Source organism: Saimiri boliviensis, chromosome 1 (assembly GCF_048565385.1).
Source record: "Saimiri boliviensis isolate mSaiBol1 chromosome 1, mSaiBol1.pri, whole genome shotgun sequence".
NCBI classification, from domain to species: Eukaryota; Metazoa; Chordata; class Mammalia; order Primates; family Cebidae; genus Saimiri; species Saimiri boliviensis.
In genome coordinates, this window is record NC_133449.1 from 142473411 (window position 1) to 142485333 (window position 11923).

At 41.7% G+C, this 11923-nt stretch overlaps 1 long non-coding RNA gene across 4 annotated transcripts in view; it reads left to right on the forward strand.

The window, feature by feature from the left end:
- Nucleotides 1–11667, forward strand: part of LOC141585605 (uncharacterized) — a 210093-nt gene extending 198426 nt beyond the window's left edge. For all 4 annotated transcript variants that reach the window (XR_012519162.1, XR_012519163.1, XR_012519164.1 and 1 more), the window contains one exon: nt 7351–11667. This is a non-coding gene — a long non-coding RNA (uncharacterized LOC141585605). The remainder of the gene's footprint in view (nt 1–7350) is intronic.
- Nucleotides 11668–11923: the final 256 nt, after the last annotated feature.

Below are 11923 nucleotides of genomic sequence, written 5' to 3' on the forward strand. Positions count from 1 at the left end.
GGCCGCCTGCGGCCCCCTGAGGCCACTTATCCGGCCCCCCGCTGCACTTCAGGAAGGGGCACCTCTTTCATTGGTGGTCAGTGAGAGGAGCACAGTAAGTGGTGGCCCTCCAACGATCTGAGGGTCAGTGAACTGGCCCCCTGTGTAAAAAGTTTCGGGACGCCTGCTCTAGAGGGACAGACTAATGGAATATATATATATATATATATATATATATATATATATATATATATATGGAAAGGGGAGTTTTTAAAGTATTTTAAGTATTTAGTATTTGAAGTCTTTTAAGTATTAACTTACATGATCACAAGGTCCCACAACAGGCCATCTGCAGGCTGAGGAGCAAGGAGAGCCAGCCCGAGTTCCAAAACTGAAGAACTTGGAGTCCAATGTTCGAGGGCAGGAAACATCCAGCACTGAGAGAAAGATGTAGGCTGGGAGGCTAGGCCAGTCTCTCTTTTCAACATTTTTTTCTGCCTGCTTATATTCTAGCCACTCTGGCAGCTGATTAGATGGTGCCCACCCAGATTAAGGGTGGGTCTGGCTTTCCTAGCCCATTAATCACTTTTGGCAACACCCTCACAGACACAGCCAGGATGGATACTTTGTATCCTTCAATCCAATCAAGTTGACACTCAGTGTTAACCATCACACCAGCCCAGTTTAAGTACTTCCATTTAGGTCGGGAAACCCAAATCTCTTTGCAGGTTAATGTCTTAAGACCTCTAATATGACACTGTAAAAACAGTATTTCTTAAACTTTTGCAACTCCTTGTGGTCACTACAGTACATTTGAAAATTGTTTTAGTTCATACCATTATAACTGTTGAACAAAATTGTTTCTTCTGTTTTGTGGATTAGTATTTTCTTTTTTTCCTTCACCATTTTTATTCTGGTGGTTGTCTTTTAATGTCTCATCAGACGTATTCCATAATACATGTCCTTGGAAGGCAGACCTCTCAGAATCTGAGTGCCTTGGGTCTGTATTATGGGAAAAATAGGAATTGTGCTTTCCAGTATCTCTTACGACTGTCAGGGTTTGATGTAAGAGTTGGCAAAGTGCTTTGAGATTCTTGGAGAACAGGCACTGCCCAATAAATACCTGGTGTCATCACTGTCATGTCTTCATCAATTTAATGTTACTCAGAGTATCAAGGCAGGCTATGTCTATTTCTTTCCTCATCTGTTCTCTGCATTATCTCCTTATGCTTTCCCCTGAATGGGATATGCGGGATTTGCCTTCATGGCACTGTGTACTGACTTTCATTTCTCTATCAGTCCACCTTTCTGGTGATCTCACCGCTTTTCGGTGATCTCACCGCTCATGAAGCGCTTTTCAAATTCAGATCGCTTTTACGGTTAGATTTACTGATGACTACTGATCTGTAACAGTAGTCATTATTAGCAGTAGTAGTGATTCTTTTTCTCTAGAAGAATGGAACTTTTTTTTTTTTTTTGCCAAATTGTATAATGATTTGAAGACAAAGTATACATGGTCTAGTAGGGAAGGCTTTTTTGGTTCAAGCATGGGACAATGGATAATATTTATATGTAATTTGTATACTTTTTGGAAAACTGTATTTCACCACTTAGGTATTTGTCTACATTATATTTATTCCTTGGTGGCATCCCATATATGCTGTATCACAAAGATAACCTGCTGATGACCTATTCAAACTAAAAATATAGCTTGAGGCTGAGTGCAGTGGCTCATGCCTGTGATCCCAGCACTTTGAGAAGCCAAAGTGGGCAGATTACTTGAGGTCAGGAGTTCGAGACCAGCCTGGCCAATATGGAGTAACCCTGTCTCTACTAAAAATACATAAAATTAGTTGGACATGATGGTACATGCCTGTAATTCCAGCTACTCAGGAGGCTGAAGCAGGAGAATCACTTGAACCTGAGGGGCAAAGATTGCAGTGAGCTGAGACCTCACCACTGCGCTTCAGCCTGGGCAACAGAGCGAGACTCTGTCTCAAAATAAATAAATAAAATAAAAAATAAGAATAAAAATATAGCATGAGGGCAGGGATAGAAGAACTTAAATTTTTAAAAACTGGGATCTGTTGGGGGGAAATAGGGGAGGGTCGGGGGGATGGGGAGGTGGGGAGAGATAGCATGGGGAGAAATGCCAGATATAGGTGAAGGGGAGGAAGGCAGCAAATCATACTGCTATGTGTGTACCTATGCCACAATCTTGCATGTTCTTCACATGTACCCCAAAACCCATATATGGGGTACAAGTGCAGATTCCTTACCTGCATATGCATCTTTGCTTAGCTTTCCTTTGTGTTTGTTTATTCTCAAGTGAGTTTCTAACTGTGTTGGCAAAGTGGTTCTCAGCAGCTCCAGTTTGATATGCCTTTCCCAGGAGAAAGAGAGTATTTTTATCTTGGACTCTCTAGCAATGAACTAGGGATTAACTCTGATTAGACTTGTGTTATGGGTCATCACTGCTACTGGGGGGTATGATCGGCTGATTGACAAGGCCTGGATCACATATCTGCCCTGGATCTGGATGTGGAGTTGATTACTCCTGAACAATAGATAAATAGGATTGGGCTGAGGTAATTTCCAAAGGAAAACCTAGATGTAGAATGTGGGATAGGCAAAAACAGGAACTGTCTACCACAAATGGCAACTCGGAAGAGTCAGATGACTTTTTCAGGGCATGGAAGACCTGCTCTCTGTATAGAGAAAAGCAGTGTATAAAGGAAGACTGGGTCTTTTTAGTCCTAGCATTGCCTTACGAGTAGTCAGAACTGACTCAAATTATGAGCTATTTTATGCTTAGTAATTTAATTAAAAATGACTCTTTATATTCAAATATTTAATTTTTGCTCCAGAATATGAAAATAATTCTCATTTATTTACAATTCAAGAAGAAATGATAAACCACACACCAAATCTGGAAATGTGACTTATTGTCTTGTTATACGATGGTGACTCTCTCCCTTTCTTTCTCTTCTTTCTTTTTCTTTCTTTTTTTTTTTTTTTTAAGACAGGGTCCTGCTCTGTCCCATTGGCTGGAGTACAGTGGCACGATTATGGCTCATTGTGGCCTCAACCTCCTGGGCTCAAGAGATCCTCCTACCTCTGCCTCCCAAGTAGTTGAGATCACAGGTGTGCACCACCACACCTAGCTAATTAAAATTTGTTGTTTTTTTGCAGACAGGGTCTCCCTATGTTACCCAGGTTGTTCTTGAGCACCTGAGCTCAAGTGAACCTCTCACCTTGACCTCCCAAATTGTTGAAATTGCTGTTAAGTAGGAAAGTCTTTAAAGCAGAGAACGTTACTTCCCTGGAATAATCTGTGTTTCTTAGAAGCAAATTTTCTGTTTGCTTCTATTTGACTTTGAACCAAAGAAGGTGAGCCCATTATGGAGAAGGAAAATACTGGCATTTGCAAATTAAGCTGCTGAGAGCTGTCCTTAAAGTTGATTTGGGAATGTAATTTCCTCATAATAGCGTCTTGGCACATAAACGTGTCGAGATTGACTCAGGGATTTGGAAGTTGGTTTTTACTTGAGGAGAAAGAAATGAAAGGAAACGCGAACTAAGACTGACCCTGTTATCCTCCTCCACCAGCAGGGGGGACGTAGGTTTGTGCTTGCTGTTGTCAGCAATGCAGGCAAGAATCTGACTTCTCCGCAGTAGGAAGCATTTCTGATCATTAGGTAGCAGCTGCTGTACTCCTTATGGAGGAGGAAATTGCCAGGTACAGAGGCCTTCAAGAATAAGGGAGGACATTTCTGCCAATAGATTAGAATCTCGTAATCCCAGAATGTTAGGGGCACAGGGGTTTCTGGGACCATCTGGTCTGAACTGTCATCTCATGCTAGAAGAGAGTGAACTATTTAGAAGTGACATAACTTGCACAGAACAGTTTTTGGTCAATGTGAGTGGTAGATGGCAAAATGGGAAACACATGAATGACCCCTGGAGTGAGAGAGACCAGTGTGCAGTTTCCAGTTCACACTAACTAAGCATGCAGGATTGAGCTGGTTGCTCAGCATCCAAGTGCTTCTTGTATGACATTACAGAGTGTGGCGTTAACTGTGATAATGGAGGGGAAGCACCTACTGGATTGCCTGCACATAGTGTATGTGCTCAGTAACTTGGTTTTTTTTTTTTTTTTTTTTTTTGAGACAGTCTCGCTGTGTCACCAGGCTGGAGTACCGCGGTGCAATCTTGGTTCACTGCAACTTCCTCCTCCCAGGTTCAAGCGATTCTCCTGCCTCAGCCTCCCAAGTAGCTAGGACTACAGGTACCTGCCACCACACCCAGCTAATTTTTGTATTTTTTTTCTTTTATTAGAGATGCGGTTTTACCATGTTGGCCAGGATGATCTTGATTCTCATGATCCGCCTACCTTGGCCTCCCAGAGTGTAGGGATTACAGGCGTGAGCCACTGTGCCCGGCCGTGCTCAGTAACTTCTAATAGCTTCCCCATGCTGGGAATATCTGGATGCCCTTTAGAAATTGTTTCATTCCCATCTTGAAGTGCTCCTGTGAACCTTCACTTCATAAAACCCAGCACAATGCCATTGATCAGTGCCAACAATCTATTCATTTTGTTGATTTTATTTTTTTGAAACCCTTGGGCTAGCTGCAGTGACTCACACTTGTAATCCCAGCGTTTTGGGAGACTGAGGTGGGAGGATTGCTTGAGGCAAGGAGTTCAAGATCAGCCTGGGCAACATAGTGAGACCTCATCTCTACAAAATATAAAAAGATTAGCCAGGTGTAGTTTGCATGCCTGTAGTCCTAGCTACTTGGGAGGCTGAGATGGGAGGATTGCTGGAGCCCAGGGATTTCAGTTTATAGTGAGCCACGATTATGCCACTGCACTCAAGCCTGGGCAACAGAGTGATACCTTATATCTTAAGAAATTTTCCTTTAAAAAAAGAAACCAATCTTTCCCTATGAAGACAGGACAGGTCTGAGTTCATATTGACTTGGAAACATCAGGTGCTTTGTGTATTAAAGAAATCCTCCTCATGAACATTTCACATTCCAAAGTGGACGTCAACACACAGGTGAATATGTGTGTATACAGAGTTCGCCCAAGCCCTCACCCACCTTTCACACTGCCCCTTCACCTTGTCACTCTTCTGTGCCAGTTTCCAGCCACACAGGCCTTGGTGACCTTCCTCCTAAAGGTCAGACTAGTTTCTGTGCTATCGTCTTTGTGTCTATGTTTCCTTTGCCGGGAAGGCTCTGCTCCCTCCTGCTGTCTCCTTCTTGTTATTCAGGTCTTTTGGGGGAGGCTTTTTCTGATCCACCAAATCTGAGGTGATCCTTAGTTTTTTTCTATCACATTAACCTATTCCATTTTCATTGATAGCGCTTGTTAAATGTTTGTGTGTTTGTTGTGTAGTGTCTGTTTCCTCCCATTGGACTATTCGCTACATAGTTACTACACAGTTAATAAAGATGGCTGGGTGCGGCCCCTCACGCCTGTAATTCCAGCACTTTGGGAGGCCGAGGCGGGCAGATCACTTGAGGGCAGGAGTTCAAGACTAGCCTGGTCAGCATGGTGAAACCCTGTCTCTGTAAATAAAAAAATAAATGAATAAATGAATGAATAAATAAATAAATAGCTGGGTGTGGTGCTAGGTGCCTGTAATCCCAGCTACTTGGGAGGCTGAGGCAGAGAATCACTTGAACCTGGGAGGCGGAGACTGCGGTGAGCTGAGATCACACCAGCCTGGGTGACAGAGTGAGACTCCATCTCAAAACCAAATAGACAAAACAAAAAAATAGGGCCTTCATTTCTCTTGTTTCCCACTGTAAAACCAGTGTCTAAAGCAGCACCAACCCCACAGGCAGGCCCTCAATAAATTGCCATTGGATGAATGAAGGTTTAAATCTGAACAACCCATATGGGCAGCAACATACAATATGGGAAGAGACCTGGGATAGCATTTCAAGCCACTTTCACTCCAGACTGCATGATCTTCAGAGAGAATTCCACTTTTTGGAACCTACTTCCTTTTCTGATACAATAAAGAGGTTAAAATCACATAAGGTTCCTATCAGCTCTTTATTCTGCGGTTTTATGTTGGTTTTCTTCCACGCTGAACAATCTAATAGGAATTTACTGTTATAAGTCAAGGTGGTTTTTAGGTGGCTTCTGTATATCAAAGCACAAGCTACATGCCAGGCAATGGCTAATGGCTCTGGAGAATCAGACAATAGGTGGGAAGGGGGCATTATCTAAGAAAGACAGAATCACTTTAGGTAGGGACAAGTATTCCACTGCCGGGGGTAGATGCTTATCCATAAGCACTAAAGAATCTTTTTGGTAAATGGAAGAAGACTATGCAATTAAAACATAATTATCCATTCAAATTATTCCTACTGGCCAGGTGCGGTAGCTCAAGTCTGTAATCCCAGCCCTTTGGGAGGCTGAGGCAGGCAGATCACTTGAGGTCGAGTTGGATACTAGCTTGGCCAACACGGTGAAACCCTTCTCTACTAATAATACAAAAATTAGCTGGGTGTGGTGGGGCATGCTTGTAATATTGGCTCCTTGGGTGGCTAAGGCAGGAGAATCACTTGAACCTGGGAGGTGGAGGTTGTAGTGAGCTGAGATCATGCCACTGTACTCCAGCCTGGGTGATAGAGTAAAACTGTGTCTTAGAAAACAAACAGAAACCTACAAGTATTCCTGCCTTTGTAATTTTAGGGAGAGTTACATAAAACTAACTTTTAAGCCTCTCCTTTTGTGATTTCTTCTATTAACAAACAATAACAATTTGCAGAATTCCTTTCCTTTCTCCATACCATTTTACCTTTCAGAATAGAGTGTGTTAAATCAAGTGTAGGCTACAGCTGCCTCCTTAAATATTTTAAGTTTGGCCTAACTGAGTTATGGCCAAAGGGGGCCACATGTTCAAACTGTGTTCAAATCAGGCAAAGGCTGAGCTGTAACCAATCTGGCTGTGTTTGTTCCTCACTTCCATTTTCTGGACACCACTTTCCTTTTCTGTCTATAAATCTTCTCCCACCACGTGGCTGTGCTAGAGTCTCTCTGAGCTTACTCTTGCTCAGGAGGCTGCCCGATTTGCATATCATTCTTTGCTCAGTGAAACTCTGTTAAATTTAATTTGCGAAGATTTTTAACAGGTGTATTGTTTAAATATGCTATTATTTTCCCATTACTGCTTTAATAAATTACCACAAACTTCGGAGTTTAAAACAATGCAAATTTATTATCTTATACCCCTGTTGATAGGTCAGAAGTCCCAAGAGGGATCTCTCTGGGCTGAGAGTAAGACCTCATGGCTGTGTTTTTTTCTCTAAGGGCTAGGAAAGAATTGATTTCTGTCTCTTTTCCATTTTTAGAGGCCATCTGCATTCCTTGGCTCACAGCACCTTCCTCCATCTCTTTTTTTGAGATGTATTCTCGCTCTGTCACCCCGGCTGGAGTGCAGTGGTGTGACCCTGGAGGAGTGCAACTTCGTTCTCCTGGGCTAAAGTGTTACTCCCACTTCAACTGCCTGAGTAGATGGGACCACAGGTATGTGCCACCATGTCCAGCTCATTTTTGTGTTTTTAGTAGAGACAGGGTTTCGCCATGCTGCCCAGGCAAATACACAGCCCCTTCATTCCTCTGTGCTGTGTATTGTACATATTCACAGGTTCTTGGAAATAGGGCATGGACATTTCCCGTTGTTCTGCCTATCACACATGCCTATAAGAAAAAGAGCAACCCCTAAGGAAAAGCAGATTCTAAGGCATTTGCTGAAATGTAACAGTGTATGTATTAATATGTGAGAAGAGCCATATTGTTTTAATTAAGAAAAAAGGCGACAGTACCTACTTTGTTTTATTGAAGAGGAACTACCATGGAGGGTAAGAAATGTTTCTAGTACCTGGCTGAAAATACCACCAGTTGGAGATTTGTATGCCAGATTTCAGAAGACATCCTGAAACTCTTTGTCCACTAGCACTGTCTTCTGTGTGCTGAGTTGGTAGAAAGCAGACATCCCATTTACATAGATATATGTTGCCTACAGAACGTGCTCACAAATGTAGTTTGGTTGAAACGTTTTCCTCCTGCAACTTTGGGTTCAAATGATTTCTTCAAGAATCTACAAATATGACCAACTATGCAATACAAACCTATGATATTCTCTTGTGGAGCATCAGATGGAAATTTCTGCTTTGCCTACCTTGTAGCAAGAAACACAGAGGAAGGAAAAGTTAACTTCTGGCCCTGATTCATCACTTTTATTGAAGTTAAATTCTTTTGTTTTAATGCACACTTGATTGAGCAAGCATTTATTGAGGCAGTTATGGTTTGTAGGAGAAAGAGACAGTTGAAGAAAGAACAAATGAATCTAATGTAAATCAAATACTTAGCCCTTTTATAGGAACTACAAAGCCTTAAATGTGTGTTCTTAACAGTAATTTTTACAAAACTCCAATAGGAAGCTTTGACAGTGATTGTTTCTGCAGGGAGATGGGTTTTTCCTTTCACATGCTAATCACCTGCTCCTGGTAATATTTCTCTCCTTGACTGCAGTCTTGGAATTGAATAATTTATGGAATGAATTTTGTTGTAAATTTATTGTGTCACAAGCAGGTTGTAATTTCACTAACAGTTCACTTAAGTTATTAAGTTTAAAAAAATGTGGTAGATAGGATAGTGCGTTTGGAGGTCCCCCACCCCCTCCAGCAAGTTCACATCTTATATATTTTCAAAACAGAGTGCTTGCCTAATTTTTATTCAGAATCTGATATGAGAAAAGGAGGTACACATTAACATAAGTAAAATTGCATTTGCACACTATTGTTGAATTTTGGAAGTCGTAAACAAATTATTGAAGATTTTATAGAGACAGAAATAGCATTAAACCCATGGTGCTGTGGCGCTGCTGCCATTGTCTTCTGAGTAATTGTCCCCAGCTTGCTGATGACGAATGAAGAGTCGGTGGTGTGAAGGTGAAGATGCCCCTTCGAGGGAAAAAAGCCACATTAATCCCTTTAAATGTTGCTTCAACTTTAAGGTTGAGATAATGGCAAATTATCAGTCTCCCAAATCTTAGCTGATCCAAATGGACTACAGGGAGAATAAAAACAAAAAAATCTTTAAAAATCTCTCACAGGGGTATCTGACTGGCTCCATCTACATTCACTGCATTCCCGGGACTTCCCTTTTAATGGCTGTTCTGCTGTGATAAGAGGCAATGTTTGGCCACTGCAGAAACCTCTGCTTCGTTTCTGCCCCGATCCTTCAGCATTCAGCAAACATGCATTTAAGGTCTCCTGTTATTTACATTGAAATTTTTCTATTGACCTTGCCAGTGTGAATGAATTTCAAACAAGTCGTTTCTTTCTCTGTATAGATTATTTCCCTAGGTTCCTGGTAGGGGTTAGTTTTAATTCCTCTAGGAGTTCCCTCTATTCTTGTTAGCACCCTGAGGATTTGATTTCTGATTTCCACCCTAGTGTCCCTTGTGTGGCCCCCTCTTTCTGCACCCAACCCTGGGTATTCCAACCCCCGTGCAGGGGATGCTGGGTAATAGCCACTATTCTTGAGCAGGAATACTTTTTAGGCCTTCAGAATGGACATTTCCACTATCTGTTACATGGAATCTAGAAATATGATGAGAAAACAGGTTGTAATTAACTAAAACATGGGAAGACTCTGGGTGTCTTAATGCATTTAGAGTTGAGGAAATAGCCTCTCAAATTACATGAAAAGAAAGGCAACTTGTACTATTTTTATTAAATAGGCTTTATTTTTTTGGAGCTGTTTTAGGCTTACAAAAAATTGAGGGAAAGTACAGAGTTTCCATAGCCCCTCTTTTCTTTCCCCCATCTAGTGTTCCCTGTTAACATCTTGAATTAATGTGATACATTCATTGCAACTGATGAGGCAATGTTGATATACCATTAATTAACTAAGGTCCGTAGTTTACATTAAGGTTCACTCTTGGTGTTGTATATTCTGTGGTTTTCAGCAAGTGCATGGCATATATCTACCATTACAGTATCATACAGACTAATTTCACTACCCTGCGCTCTGTCTATTCTTTCTCTTCTCCCCTCTAACCACTGATCTTATCCTGCCACCATAGTTTTGCCTTTTCCAGAATGTCCTATGTTTGGAATCATACAGTATGTACAGCCTTTTCAGATTGGCTTCTTTTGTAATCATGATAGATTTGTTGTGTGATGTACATGGCAAGTCAAGTCACCGAGACACTAGGTTGCTGCAGAGAAAGAGGTTTCATCATAGGACCGCCGAATGAGGAGACAGGAGGAAATCTCAGATTTGTCTCCCAGAGGAGCTAAGGTTTTTAAGGATTTTGGAGTAGACTGAAATGTGATGATCATTGATTGGAAAGAGTCCGTTGTCTCATGGGACACGGAGATGAAGGAACTATTCTCATGCTGATTCAGTTTCTCTATGGGTGGGGGAGAGGGGTCACTGGAATTCAGAATCTGGAAACATGTTAAGCAATTCTTTAACAAAAGCTGTATAATTCTAACATCAGAAATCCTATCTATAAGAACAACAATGGGGATGAGTGTGGTCAGTATGTCGTACTATGTGACTTTGGTTATAAGGGAGTGAAGCAAAGTGCAGCCTAATTAATGCTTAATTATAACTGTATATCTATTCAGAATTCTTCTTAATTCTGAATAGAAATACATCTGAGGATGGCTTCATTTTCACTTATCAATATGCATTAGGGGTACTCCATGTTTTCTCATTGCTTAATAGCTAATATCTTCCTATTGTTGAATAATTATTGTGGCTAACATTGTGTTATTAGGGAAGGAAAATTTATTTTTTCCTTACACTTTATAGCTTTTTTTTTTTTTTTTTTTTTTGAGACAGAGTCTTGTTCTGTTGCCAGTTGCTGGGCTGGAGTGCAGTGGTGTGATCTTGGCTCATTGCAACCTCTGCCTCCCGGGTTCAAGCAATTCTCCTGCCTCAGCCTCCCAAGTAGCTGGGACTATAGGCGCGTATCGCCACGCCCAGCTAAATTTTGTATTTTGTAGTAGAGACGGGGTTTCACCATGTTGGCCAGGATGGTCTCAATCTCTTGACCTCATGATCTGCCCACCTCAGCCTCCCAAAGTGCTGGGATTACAGGTGTGAGCCACTGCGCCCCACCTATACTTTACAGTTCTTAATTGGGAATGGGAGGGCAAAGAGATGTGATGCCTTTTCTCATCCGTCATAAGGGTCACAGCTAGCACTCCTATAACAAAAGACAGGTTAATAATAGAAACACATAACACATTTATTTAATCAAAGTCTTACAGGACACAGGAGCCTTCAGAAATGAAGATCCAAACACTCAGAGAAAACTGTTTTTATGCTTAGGCTCTGAAGAATTGACAGCCATGTAGAAATGTGATTGTACAAAAACAGAATGATCTAATATTGTGATAGATGATGCTGGGGAAACCCAGCAAGGCCTGTCTATTCAGAGTCTTCTTGGCCTTTCTGGGTAGCATTCCTTTCTCTCGGATCGGGAGCAGGACCTCTCTGGAATTGTTACCAGAAAGGGGTGCTGATCTGGACCCCAAGAGAGGGTTCTTGGATCTCACATAAGAAAGAATTCAGGGTGAGTCCATAGAGTAAAGTGAAAGCAAGTTTATTAAGAAAGTAAAGAAATAAAAGAATGGCTACTCCATAGGCAGGGCTGCCCCTTGCCCACTTTTATGGTTATTTCTAAACAAGGGGTGGGTTATTCATGCCTCCCCTTTTTAGACCATATAGGGTAACATCCCGACATTGCCATGGCATCTGTAACAGTCATGGTGCCAGTGGGAATGTAGCAGTGGGCGGACGACGAGAGGTCACTCCCAGCGCCATCTTGGTTGTGGTGGGTTTTGGCTAACTTCTTTACTGCAGCCTGTTTTATCAGCAAGGTCCTTATGACCTGTATCTTGT